The sequence below is a fragment of the Manis pentadactyla genome, chromosome 16 (genome assembly GCF_030020395.1).
Source record: "Manis pentadactyla isolate mManPen7 chromosome 16, mManPen7.hap1, whole genome shotgun sequence".
Taxonomy (NCBI): domain Eukaryota; kingdom Metazoa; phylum Chordata; class Mammalia; order Pholidota; family Manidae; genus Manis; species Manis pentadactyla.
In genome coordinates, this window is record NC_080034.1 from 46,597,115 (window position 1) to 46,611,555 (window position 14,441).

General features: G+C 47.4%; 1 protein-coding gene across 2 annotated transcripts in view; it reads left to right on the forward strand.

Moving 5' to 3' along the window:
- The window catches only part of LOC118910765 (histone H2B type 1-C/E/F/G/I-like), a 64,620-nt gene that overhangs the window by 48,219 nt on the left and 1,960 nt on the right, over positions 1–14,441 (forward strand). Inside the window, exon 2 of one of the 2 annotated variants that reach the window (XM_057493854.1) lies at positions 2,706–5,120. The exons of the other annotated variant lie outside the window; for it this stretch is intronic. The gene's annotated coding sequence lies outside the window, so the exon portion shown is untranslated. Of the gene's footprint in view, positions 1–2,705; positions 5,121–14,441 lie in introns of those variants that run through there. 2 annotated transcript variants of the gene reach the window in all.

Here is a 14,441-nt window from a genome sequence, read left to right on the forward strand (position 1 = left end):
TTGAATAATGTCACACTTCCCTTTGCATGCTGTCATCCCTTCTATAGCAGACATTCTAGACACCCTCAGCCATAAGCTTGGAATGTATCAGTATGTTGAAGACATTGCTAATGCTTTCTTTTCTATTGACATACCACAGGAAAATATGGAACAGTTTACCTTCACATGGGAAGGCTGGCAGTGGGCATTCACTGTCCTTCCACAGGGCTACCTCCACAGTCCCACCATCTGTCATGGGCTTGTAGCCCAGGACTAGGCCACATGGAAGAAACCACAAACAGTGCTGTGATATCACTACATTGATGATATGCTCATGTCTGATTCTCTTTCAGATTTAGGAGGGGCAGTTCCTAGACTGTTGCAACATCTACAGGAAAAAGGATGGGCTGTGAACAGCAGCAAGTTTCAGGGACCTGGTTTTTCTGTAGTAGTCATGGGGGTTGTCTAGTCAGGAAAAAGTAAAGTTATTCCTGAAGAAGTCACAGAAAAGTTCCAGGCTTTCCCCACCCCCTACTACTGTGGCAGTATTACAGAGTTTTTGGGTCTTTTGACTACTGGAGAGTGATTATCTTCCACTTGGCACAAATTCTTAAGCCACTATACTGGTTGGTACAAAAGGGCATGAGGAGGGACTGGGATGAGACATGTGCATCTGCTTTTACTGCTGCCAAGCGTGCAGTCAAGGCTGTGCAGGCCTTGAATGCATTGGACTTATCAAGACCTTGTGAGCTAGATGTTCATGTAACTGAAGATGGTTATAGATGAGGCCTTTGGCAGAGGCTTGAACAGACATGCCAACCTATTGGATTCTGGTCACAACTATGAAAAGGAGCAGAGGTCCAGTACACCTTGACAGAGAAGCAACTGGCTGCTGTGTACCATGCCTTGCTGGCTATGGAGTCAATTGCCAGAACAGCTCTGACCAAGGTAATAACTACGTATCCGATTGCAGGGTACATGCGAGACTGGACCCAAAGGCCACAGAGTGATGTGGCTCAGATACATACACTGGCCAGATTGGGTACATATTTGCAGCAGCACAATGCATTCTCTACTAGCCCCTAAGTGGAGAACTCTAGCACTTACTGGGGCCAGTAACCTATAACAGTGGAAAGCAGGAAGAATTTGCTTTTGAGCCATTGGTAGCTGAGACTCCTCAGGAGGGAAAATCCCCTATACCTGAAGATGCTTGGTATACAGACAGCTCTAGTTGTGGGCAGCCCCCGAAGTGGAGGGATGTGGCTTTCCATCGTAAGACAGAGATAATATTGATGGAGGATGGAGAGGGGAAGAGCAGTCAATGGGCTGAGTAGTGGGCAGTATGGCTCATGATCACCCAGGAGCCTTCCCCCATAGTTGTCTGCACTGACATCTGTGCCATCTATATCAGGGCTTGACCCTGTGGCTACCGACATGGTATCATGCCAAATGGATGGTTGGTCACCAGTCCCTTTGGGGGCAAGAGTTGATGAAGCAGACACATTGGTCCAGGTGCACTGGTTAGAAGGAAAGCCTGCCTCTGATGTGTCCCATTGGTTACACTAGCGTTTGTTGCACGGAGGGCAAAAGACAATGTGGGCTGTAGCCTGTAGGCGGGGCTTGCCATTGACCTTTGAAGAAGTCAGCAAAGCCCAGAGGAGTGCTTTGTGTGCCCTAAGAGGGACTTACACCAATTCCCACAGCAACATGGGAGAATAGTAAAGGAGCCGATATCACTTGTCAGGTGGCAGATAGACTCTATTGGGCCTCTCCACATATCAGAAGGAAATAAGTATGCCATGACTTGTGTGGACATGGCTACTAGATTATTGGTTGCTTTTCCTCCATGTCTTGTAGATCCTCAAACCACCAAATGGTTCCTAGAGTGTCTCTTTGTTGCTTATGGCCTGTCACAGGTGATTGAGAGTGATGAAGACACCCACTTTACTGGAAATGAGTTACAAGACTGGGTATATCACTTAGGAATAAAGTACAAATTTCATGTACCTTATAACTGTACCAGGGCAGGCATGATAGAGAGGTGCAATAGGTTGTTGAAATCTGGCCTGAAGTTGGACACCAATAGTCTGTGGGGCTTATATGACTTATGGACAGTGCTATGGTGTTTGAATGAGAAGCCACGTGAAGGAGCTTTGAGCCCTGTGAATATGCTCTCACACCTTTCTGCCTCTCCTATATAACTGTATGTGCAAACCAAAGAAGAGTTATTGAAGCCACGATAAGGCCAGTAGAGCAACATCCTGCTGCCAGCCCCTACTGCATTAAACCCTGGAGACACTGTTGAGTGGACGTGTCCCTGGACATTTTGACACATGGACCAACGATGGCTGGCCTTTCTGGTACCTTGGGGAAAAGGCCTGGAAGCTGGCTTTGTGTGTATTCCTTGAGTAACAGCAAAATAGTTCCCAAAGATCACAGTAGTGTACATAATCGTCCAGGAGGCAAGAGCACCTTACAGGGAAGTTTTGTTTTATCTTTATGTCCGTGCATGTACCTCCCTTAGCCCTATATATAGACCCATCTGTAACTCCCTCGGGCGGGGGAGTGAAAGTCTGGTATACTAGACCAGGACGAGATCCCATTCCTGTGACTGTTTTATCACAGGACTACTCTATTCCATGCATCCTACCTTATAGACATGATTTGTCTATGCTGGTGTCATTAAAACATGTATCTTATCACCGTTGGGTTATTTTCCCCTACAGTCCTTGTGACCTGGATGTGCGCCCTGGCTGCAGCCGCCACGTGATTATTGCTCCAAACTTTACCTATTCAGCTTCTGCCTGCCTATGGAATTGGTGAGCTACAGACTTAGTGACCATAAGACTTCGAACCTAGCTGAGTCCTCTGCCTTGAGGATTATCATGATTTTATTGATGTTGCTACTGTATGTCATTAGTCTGGTCACCGTGCTCCAGTTTTCTTGCCCAGGGAGCATTGCGGAAGAAGGGGAATGAGTAAATTGTAAGGCAAGATTTCTCGAGGTGTGGGCTCTTAGGTAAAATTGTAGTATTTCCAGAATATCTCTCCTGGCTTTAGTGTATCTGCATATCAACAGACGTTCCTAAGGGGTGGAGCGTGTAGTTCTCCATATCAATCAGTAATTTCTTGGGCAAACGAGGGCTTATCTGAACCCTCGTTAGGTTAGGTTAGGAGAAGGTCTTGCTTGCTTCTGCTGGAGCAGGAAAGAGATGGTCCAGGAATGCAGTTTGTAAGCAATAAATGGGTTTAAACTTTATTTCTCCCTTTGACTAATTTCAGTTTTAGAGGTATTTTACCCTGGGATTTCCTCTCTCCAGAGTTACAACCCACATCTGGGTCCTTGAGACCTTCACGGGGCTGTTTGCACTTCTCCTTTCAGTCGTATCCTGTACTTCCTTCCATGCCCTTATTGTTTTAACCTCCCCAGATCTGCTAAAGTATGAGTAACCTCACTTATGGGTAGCCCTATGTTGGGGGTGTTAGGCTGGAGGAAGGAAAAACAAGGGCATACAAACAGAACAGAGAGATGCCATAGGGGGAAAACAGACTAGACCTCAAGGTCCATGCCTTATATGGTAAGGGGACAGCTCTTCCTGAATTCCATCCTTCTGATGTGCCAACTAACACCCGGATGTCAGCCTCCTCTCTCTTGGAAGGAAAAAAAGTTTCTAGTTGTCTATTATGTCACCTTTAGACAATCATACCTCTTCACACCCCCTAGGATAGCTTGTCAACTCCTCCTCCTCCTAATCCCTTATAAACCTCCACCTCCCTGACCGGGTGTGACATCCCCTGCCTGTAGTACCCAGACCACGGAACATCACCCGGGAGTGGCATTCAAATAAACTACCTAGCCCTTTGTTGCCTCTCTTCCCCTGCTTATTTCAGCTAAAATTTATCTTACAGGGGGCAAGAGTAGTCACTAGAGACCCAAAGAGAGGTGTGGGAGCTGTATGCAACACCAGGTTTCTCCTTCCTATAGTGAACACCTTTCATCGGAGCTCTGGGGGTCCATATTATAGATGATATTTTTCATACCCCATCATTGCAGTACCTGTTGGAGCTCTGCATACGTTTTCCAACTACTGCGAAAATATGGCAAATCACCCTGATTAGGCCAAACTACCTGATGGCAGCTGTCAGCCATCCTTGAGGGATGACAGGCATTTTGCAACTGCTGCTGGAGGGAACAGTGAGTCATCAGGGAAGCCATTCTATTCATCTCAGTACCTGACATAACAGTGTTTTCCACCCCTATATGCCAGAGACTTAAAAGCCATGTAGGCAGATTCTGATGGTGTCTGCTCATACCAGACACTTTTGTCTACCAGCTCATCCTGGGTATAGGCACAGAGTATGGAGTGCTCCAAAATCTAGGGAGGGGGCAGCTCCTCCACTGAGGAGCCTGCAATTGTTTTGTTTTTAATTTCTTAATTACAGCCAAGCCTGCCTTTAAAACAGGAGAGCATGGTACCTTGGGCAGTGGCAGATTGGCCCATCGTCCCACCTCCTCCACTTCTCCCCCCACCGATGAACCCCTCCATGCCCATGGCCTCCAGCAATGGGGCTTTTCCTGCCGCCTTCCCCCTCATGGCTGCTAAGGAATCTTCTAGAAGTATGACCTGCCTTTTCAGTTACTGTGCCATTTCTTTAACAGCATCCCACAGGTTATTGCCCAGCTCCTCCAAATGATGCTGAAGTGAGTTTCTCTCTTGCCTAAGTCCCTCTGTCTCCTCGCTAACCCTCTTGATAATTCTCTTTTTCTCCTGTGTAACATTTTCCACCATCTCAATGAAAAGAGACCCTACAATGCCTGTGGCTACATTGCCAGCTAGGGTGTCCAAATAGTCTTCCAAATCACAGAGGGCTAATTCTGCAGCTCCCGGTGTTTCCACCCTTCCTCAGTTCTGGGAAATTCCCACCCTTCTAGGAGGTACTTTACCCTAGATCAATTCCTCCCCAGTGGCTCCCAAATTGGAAGCCCCACAGCTGTGGGGATGTGGGTAAAATTCTAACATTTCCAGAATATCTCGCCTGGCCTTAGTGTATTTGCATATCCTCAGGGGTGGAGAGAAGTTCATCTCCGTATCAGTGAGTAGTTACCTGGGCAACCAAGGGTGTATCTGAACCTGAGAGTTTAAGGGGAGGGGCTGGCTTGCTTGCTTGCTGGCCTCTCTTCTGGAGCAGAGAAGACGACCCGGGATGCAGTTTGTGAGCAATACACTCGTTTTAAACTGTATTTCTCCCTTTGACTGATTTCGGTTTTTAGAGGTATTTTGCCCCGGGATTTCCTCTCCCCGGACTTACAGTTCTCCAAGAAAGGAATCTTGTGAAACTAGATTAGGAAATTTTGGATAGAAATAATCAAGATACCTGCCATACCAAATTATGACCTCTAATACAACTATGATTTAAAAAACATATCAATATATAACAAAAGAATAGAGTAAGTGAGGAAAAATAATTCCCCCTCTACCCTTCTAGGTTCTGTGGCTGAGACATCTCTGTAATTAAAGACAAATTAGCACGGGAAAAATAAATTGAAGTTTAATTACATGTACCTCTCCTGAATACATGGGAGACACCAGGAGAACTGAATAAAACTGGAACTAGCTCAAACAGACAGGGACCGTGGGTGTAAGAGTAGGGTGAGGACCTCCGGAAAAATACCCCTATGAAAACTCCATATTAAACGATTAAGCAAAATCAGAATCACATTAATTCTCTAAAGTAAAATATCTAACTAGGAATATAAGCATTCTTCAGTGAAGATTAGTTAAAACCAAAAAACCAGGAGTAACTTGGCCTGGAATGTTTGAACATCCCCCAGATAAGGAAATGCCTCAGCATAGCCCACGTCTTGTTTGTGTCAATTAAATTGATGCAGGGGTTCTTGTTTACGAAGCTGAAGAATGAACTTTACAAACACTCAAGGTAGGAGAACAAGGTACAGGCTTTTATTTAGAGATAAAGTAAAAGGAGACAGCTCCCGGCTCATGCCAGGAGGGGACCAGAGAGTCTGGAGTGGTGCATTGTTTAGGGGTTTTATAGGCAAATGAGGATTTTTCAAGAACATGAAAAAAAGCTTAGGGGTGTGGACTTATTAAGTGGTCCTAGGACATTTAGAATTAACTTGATACAGGTAACTTCCTGCTCTGTTGATTTCTCCCTGATATCTTGGTCTGGGGCATATGAAACAAGGCCATCTGCTCAGCCCCCAAGGTGGGCTGAGGCATTGTTTGCTAAAGAGTAGGTTAAATGCAATCTTATCTTTAAGGTGGAATACTTCTTGCCTTTTACTGTGTTATGGCTGGTCTTGCATGCTAAATTAGTTTGCCCAGTTTGCAAAATCACTTCGTCAGATCTGGAGGAAAGACAGCACATAGGCCTGGGCCTTTTAGCATGGTAAGGTGAATCTTACAGATGATTATAAATGACTAGCATAATAAAAACATGTGCTACTCTTCTTTGTACATGTTGAAGTTTAATAACATGTACATCTCCTGAACACAGGTACACCAACTGATCTCACTGAACAATAACTCTAGAGCTGAATGTTTAACACAGAGTTTTACTAGGGGATTTCCTTGCATGTAGTTAAATTGCTCTGACTGCAAATACCCTGCCTTGCTTTTTCCGAAGTCCCTCACCCCACTCTGACTACACCCACGGTCCCTGTCTCAAAATGAAGCTATTGTAAAATTTACTCTAGCCTGTTGAAAGGCCCACTTTATTTTGAACTTTACCCAGATGCTGCTTTTCCTCCTCCAGCCCCTAATCAAGTAATATATAACCTGGGAAATTATATAGCAGGAAGGCCCAGCTGTAAACAACATAGTGAAAGGCAGGAAGGATTCCACCTTAAAGATAAGATTGTATTTTAACACCCAGGGTGTTAAGAAATAAGATTCTTAATTTACTATTTAGCAAACAGACAATAACTCAGCCTACCTTGGGAGCAGGACAGGCATCCTTGATTGATATACTCCCAAAACAAGAAACTGCTGTTCTGGGCAAGAATCAAAGCAGTAAATTTCTTATGTTAACTCTGCAAAATAGTCCGGAAAACTGATAAGACACTTAGTGTCTCTTCAAAGATAAACATTTAGAGACCATTTGGTGGTTCTGAGTCCCTAGCTTTTTGTCTTTCAACTGCTTATAAATCCCCTAGACAATGCACCATTTAGGCATGAGCCATAATCTCTATTCTCTCACTGTATCTCTAAATAAAAGCCTCTCCCTGGCTCTCCTACCTTGACAGTTTGCTAAGTTCATTCTTCGACTCTGCAAACAAGAACCCCGGCATCAAAACTACCATTTTAATACTATCTTAAGCTAAAGACAAAATGCTTTGTGGGGTGGGGAGGTGGGGATCCACCTTAAGGTAAGGCTGTTAGGTAAAGTTCAGAGCCTTCACCATTTATAAGTTCTGGCAATTTAGTTATTCTCTTTCTAGTACAGAGATAAATTTACAAATAGAGATTTCTCTGTTAAATGTAAAATTCCCTTTAAGGAGATCAAACTGTATTCTGCTTTTAGAGCTTCTCCTGCTTTTACCCCAAAATAATTAGTTCAAAATAATCCTTGTGGCAAACAGGGATGTTTTGGATTGGCACATTCTGCTGCTCTTCATATATATGTCTATATAGCATAGAGTACCCAAGTACAGTGAAGTAAATTTATTAAGTGCAGAAAAAATAAATCATTAAAAATATAAAAACTGGCTATTAGAGGGTTGGTCAAAACTATATTAAAGAGAACTCATAAGAAGGAATAACAAGCAGACATTAAAAATAAATTTTTCTTGTATCTAGGAAAATTGGTCACAATAAAATCGGTGTAAAGAGGTTTCAAAACACGATATACAGCACCGTGTAAATTTCTTTGGGGGGGAATAAAAGTGCTTTTATCGTTCACCAAAATAATGAATTGCCCACAGTAGCTATCTGTATGGCAGTGAGACAGGGACCATGGGATTAGGCAGAGTAGGGTGAGGGCCATGGGAGAAAAAGCAGAGCAAGATAATTACAGTCAGAACAATGTAACAATATGCAAAGAAGTCCCTGTCAAAACTCTGTGTTAAGCATTATGCAAAGTCAGAGTTGAAGGGCCCCCACCCATAAGACGGCGAACCTCCTGCTTCTCTTCCGGGTCCTCGGTTCCTGCCAGTGCCATCTGAACCCCAATCACCCCTTGCCCCCCTAATCCAAGCACCTAGCCAATAGCCACCAGCCCCGTAGAATTAACACCACAATCACCCCATGCCCCTTCCTATATAACCCAACACCTTTCCCTAATAAAGTGGAATTCTCCAGTGAGTTGCTGCTGTGTGTCGCTCCCTTCCTTTCATTGGTGCCGAAACCCGGGAGACGGGACACCCCAACTGGGCCCCGTCTTCCCCCCGACACCAGCAGCAGCTTGCCCTCGTCCTCTTTTTCTGGCGCTGGCTCATCACACTCACCACTCCTCTTTGGCCTTTGGGTAAGTTTTCCCCTGGAGTGGGCCACTCTTCCCCAAGTTATCGCAGCGCCATTGACCGTGATCGTCCAGCAAGGCCCTGATGCTCGGGGACAAGGACGGAATTCTCCCCGCCTTAGGCCTTCACGGCTGCGGCAGACCCTCAGGCCCCTCCTCCAAAAGCCATAAACGAGGTGACTCCTTTGCGGATGAGAACGCTCCCTTTTCCCCTCCCCTCCTCCTTCCGTTCCTTCCGCCGAAAATTCCTTCCGCCGAAAATTCCTAGTACTAGGTTCCTCGTGATTCCAGCACTCTGCCTTCTTAGAGAAGTCTGGGTGATGACGCACACTTCCTAAGAAACTCCGACTCGTATACGAGTTTCCGCAGACTACCAAGGATCATCGGGGACGTCCTTTGTCTCCTTGCAGTCTGCTCCCAGTCCCAGGATCTGTTTGTCTTCCCCTGTTTGTCTCCTTCTCTGTCCTTTAGCCATGGGAGCCTCCTCATCCCTCCCTGAAAGTTCACCTCTTGAATGCCTGCTCAAGCATCTACCTACCCTCTCCCTGACACCTGATATAAAACCAAAACTTCTCCGTAAATACCGCTCCCAAGATTGGCCGACATACCCCCTAGACAATAACAACCAATGGCCCGCAGGGGGAACTCTTGATCCTAACATCACTCGCGATCTCTTTGACTTCTGCCAGTGCCTGAAAAAATGGAAGGAGATTCCCTATATCGAAGCTTTTGCCTCCTAGCTCAAAATCCCAGCCTCTGCACCACCTGTTCCCTGCCCCAAGTTCTTATAGCCTGCAAGCCATCTCCCTCCCCTCCACACACTCCCAGTCCCTCCTCGATTACCTTTGACCCAGCCGACGAACCTCCGCCATACAGGCATCCCCCTTCAGCCCCTCCCCCTCCTACAACCACTCCACCCTCTTCTGCCGTTGCCGCCACCTCCCCCTCCTCTCCTACAACAACCCTTCCCCCTTCCTCCACCACCATCTCCTCCCCCACCCCCCTTGCAGTTCAAGCCTGAGCCTTTCAGCCCCCCTCTAACTAAGTTCCAGGAGCCTCCTCCGTCTTTGCCCCCATCATCTGTTTCTCCCCCACTGAACTGAGCCTGAAGTTCAGACTGAGCCTGAACCCTTCAGTCCCCCTCAGACTCGGTCCCGAGGGCCTCCCAAAATTATCTCGTCTTTGCCCCCATCACCTGTTTCTCCCCCACAGACTGAGCCAGAACCCTTCAGTCCTCCTCAGACTCACTGCCGAGGGCCTCCCAAAATTATCACCCCCCTCCGGGAGGTAGCAGGATCCAAAGGCATCATGCGCGTTCACGTCCCTTTCTCCTTAGATTTAGCCCAACTTGAGAAACGCCTAGGTTCCTTTTCCACTGATCCCACGACATATATCAGGGAGTTTCAACGGACCCTCCAGTCATACAGCCTCACACATCATGACATTTTCATTCTCCTGGCCAATACCCTCCTTCCTGAAGAGCATAGATGAGTTTGGGACTTTGCCCAAATGCACGCCACCGAAACCCACAGGACTGACCACACCTATCTCCCTGGCCCCACCGCTGTCCCCGAACAAGACCCACACTGGGATTATAACACCGCCATGGGTCTCTGCTCTCGAGATATTTTCGCCTCCTGCTTAATAGCAGGTCTGAAAAAGGCAGCTCGTAAAGTAGTCAATTTTCAAAAGCTCCAAGACATAATTCAAAGGAGGGAGGAAACTCCCTCTGAGATCTTAGACAGACTCACTTAAGCCCTATTACAGTATACCAGCCTAGACCCGGAAACACCTGGCGGGAGACATGTCCTTATGACATACTTCCTAGCTCAAAGCTACCCCGACATTAAAGCTAAACTCAAAAAGTTAGAACAGGGCCTCGCTACCCCATAGACTGAGATCCTAACAGTGGCCTTTAAAGTCTTCCATAACCGGGAGGAGGAGAAAGAACGCCATAAACAAAAGGCTGATCAGGCCAATTTCCAAATGTTGGCCCAGCTGATAAAACCACAACCTGGGCACTCTTCTACAAACAAGCCCCCCGCAGGAGCTTGTTTCAAGTGCGGACAAGAAGGACATTGGTCAAGGGCATGCCCCTCCTACCACCCCATGCCCCAGATGCCACAAAAAGGGCCACTGGGGGTCTGATTGCCCAGCCACCCGAAGGGGAGGCTGGACGAACAACCCCCATCCTAAGCCCGTCGTAGTGGGGCTGGCAGAAGAAGATTGACAGGGCCCGGGGCTTCTCGCCCGACCATTTCCATCACCAAACAGGAGCCCAGGGTTACTTTAATAGTAGACGGTTGCCCTATCTCCTTCCTCCTAGATACAGGAGCCACCTTCTCAGTCTTGCGGGAATACCGGGGCCCTACCACGCCTGCCATTACTCCTATAGTCGGGGTAGGAGGTAAACAGGTTTTCCCATTAAACCCCCCCCCCTTTATGCACAATCCAAGACAATCCCATACCTTTCTCCCACTCCTTCCTGGTTATGCCCCAGTGTCCCATCCCTTTACTAGGACGGGACATCCTTTCTCTCCTCCATGTTTCCATAACTATATCCACTCCCACAGCCCCCAATACTCCCTTTCTAATGGCCCTCATAGCCGACGAACCCCTCTACCCAATGAAAGCTCCAGTTCCGCCCTCATACACGCTGTAAATCCCACCCAAAGTTTGGGACATTACAAGCCCCTCCGTGGCTCTATGTCCTCCTGCTTCTATCAAATTATGTGACCCCTCTCAGTATATCTGTCAGGCCCAATACCCCCTAACCACTTCAGCCCTCATAGGCCTCCAACCCATCGTTCAAGATCTTTTAAACAAAAATTACTTCAGACCCACTCACTCCCCATTTAATACCCCCATATTAGCTGTTAAAAAAACCAACAGATCTTTCCGCCTCGTCCAAGACCTTCACCTCATCAACATGGCCATTGTCCCTATCCATCCCTTAGTCCCAAATCCATACACCCTTTTATCACAGATCCCTGCCTCGGCCTCCCACTTCTCAGTCCTAGATCTCAAGAATGCATTTTTTTCTATCCCTCTGGACCCCTCCTCCCAAGATTTTTTCACCTTTACCTGGACGGACCCATACACAAGACATTCTGAACAACTCACTTGGAGAGTTTTGCCACAAGGCTTCCGAGATAGTCCTCATATTTTTGGACAGGTCCTAGCTCAGGACCTCAAACAGTTTCATTATGATCACTCCGAGTCCACCTTATTACAATACATAGACGGTCTTCTACTCTGCAGTCCCTCGTGGGAACAGTCTCAACTTGACACTGCCTCCCTACTTAACCTTCTAGCTTCCAGAGGTTACCGGGTATCCCCTGTCAAAGCTCAAATCTCTTCCCCTTCTGTCACTTACTTCGGATTACTTCTATCTCAACAAAGAAAGTCCATTACCTTAGACAGAAAATGGCTCCTCTCTGACCTGCCCGTTCCCAAAACCAAGACAGAAATCCTTTCCTATCTAGGCCTGGCTGGGTACTTTAGAGCATGGATCCCTAACTTCTCCCTGTTGACAAGACCCCTATACGACCTCATCAAGGGCCCCCCTGAAGAACCATTATCCTCCTCACCCCGACACTCCTTCATTAAGCTCTGTCGAGCCCTTGTGGAAGCCCCAGCTCTCCATCTTCCTGATTTGTCGAAGTCCTTGTCATTATACATTCATGAGAGGTCCAGTCAAGCTCTAGGAGTCCTAGGCCAATATTATGGCCCATCCTTTGCCCCAGTAGCTTATCTTTCCAAGCAATCAGAGCCCACAGTTCGGGGATGGTCCTCCTGCCTACGGGCATTAGCAGCTGGACAGCTCTTGCAGAAGGAAGCTCATAAACTGACATTCTGGGCGCCCCTTACTATTCTGTCCCCACATCACCTTAAAGACCTCTTAACCTACAAAAGTTTACAGACTCTCCCTCCCTCCAGACTCCTGACCTTACTGTCCTCTTTCCTCCAAAATCCAGACATTTCTTTCCTCCCCTGCCCACCCCTGAATCCGGCCACTCTTCTTCCTCTACCCTACTCTCCTCATACTCCCTCGCATGATTGCCTGGAAGCCCTTCACAACTTCCTTTCGTGCCACTCCACGATCTCCGAAGGAGCCCTCTCACACTCCGACCTCATCTGGTTTACTGATGGGTCCTCCTTTAAACATGAGGGCACCCATTACGCAGGATATGCAGTAGTCTCCCTTGAAGACGTCATCGAGGCACGAGCCCTACCCCCCGGTACAACCAATCACCAGACAGAACTCATTGCAGCCACCAGAGCTTGCACTCTGGCCCGGGACACGTCTCTCACACTGTACACTGACTCCAAATACGTATTCCACATTCTCTTGTCTCACGCGGCAGTATGGAAAGAACGAGGCCTCCTCACCACAAAAGGAAATTCCATCACTAATTCAGCCTTAATTACTAAACTTCTAGAGGCTTCACAACTCCCACACTGACTGGGCATATTCCACTGCAAATCACATCAAAAGGATGACTCCCCCATTACAAGAGGTAACAATAAAGCTGACAGAGTAGCCCGGTCGATTGCCCTATCAGAAGAAGCACCAGACAGCGATCCATCTGCCCCTGCGGTTTTAGCCTTATCACAAGACACCCTCTGTTCCCAGGACAGAGAGTCTCTCTTCCACCTCTTACACGATCTGTTCCATCCTAGCCCCCCAATCCTTAATCCATTTTTTACAATCCTTTTTTCTCTCTCTCCTGAAGACAAAACCCTACTTGACCAGATCACCCGCAGGTGCACCATTTGCCAACGCACTAACCCTAATACCCCCCTCAAGGCCCGACCCTTCCCGGCTCATCAAGCACAGGGTAGTGTCCCTGCCGCAGATTGGCAAATAGACTTCACTAACATGTCCCCTGTACGGCGTACCAGATATCTACTCGTGTTAGTAGATACATTTTCAGGATGGGTCAAGGCTTTCCCCACCACTAACAAATGAGCGTCCGCAGTTGCCTCTACCCTCCTCACCCAGATCTTTCCTAGGTTCGGGATGCCCACTTCCCTCCAATCAGATAACGGCCCTGAGTTCACTGCCCAAATCATTCAGAACCTCTCCAAGTCGCTCTCACTCCCCTGGCATCTACACCGTCCTTATCGACCACAGGCTTCAGGAAAAGTAGAAAGAGCCAATAGGACTCTAAAAGACATCCTGACCAAACTATCTCTAGAACTACACCTTGACTGCGTTCACCTACTTCCCTTAGCTCTACTCCGCATTCGGGCCCTCCCAAAGAAACCTTCCTTCTTGTCAACCTTTGAGATCATGTATGGCCGCCCAATTCTACCCCCAGGGCTCCGTTCCCACAAAGGACTGATTCTTCCCAATATGGCCCTTCCGCTACCCTCTCTCCTCCGCACCGAAATGTGGAAATATCAGGATTGCCTCCTTCCTGATCCATCCGCCTCCCAAAATCCTCCTGTCTTACAGCCCGGCCAACTAGTGTTTTATAAACCGCCAGAGGATCGGCCCTCTCTCACCCCAAAATGGGAAGGTCCACACCCAGTTATTCTCTTCACTCCCTCGGCCGCCAAGCTCTTACTGCCTGATAACTCTGTCACCCCTTGGATTCATATCTCCAGGTTGAAACCAAACACCCAGGACCCACCTTCTCTGGACACTCAAGACCCATCAGTCACAATCCAGAGTCCTTCGGATACAGCCCAAGACGCTGTCTACTCTACCATGCCTCATCCCTCTGATCCCTTGAAACTCGGCATCTCCCGTTCACCCCCTTTGCCATCCATACCGAAATCATGACTTTTTCCTCCTTTACTGCTCTCTCGCTTTTTTCCCTCATTCCTATTGTCTTCCCCGCCACCCCAGCCTCCTTTGTATGGCGATTCAAAGTCAGACAGACTTACACAAAGCATCAAACAAAAGTTACTACCCTCATTGCCACATCAGACTGCCCTCTGAAAGGCTGCTCCTAGCCTTTATACCTCCACTTTCC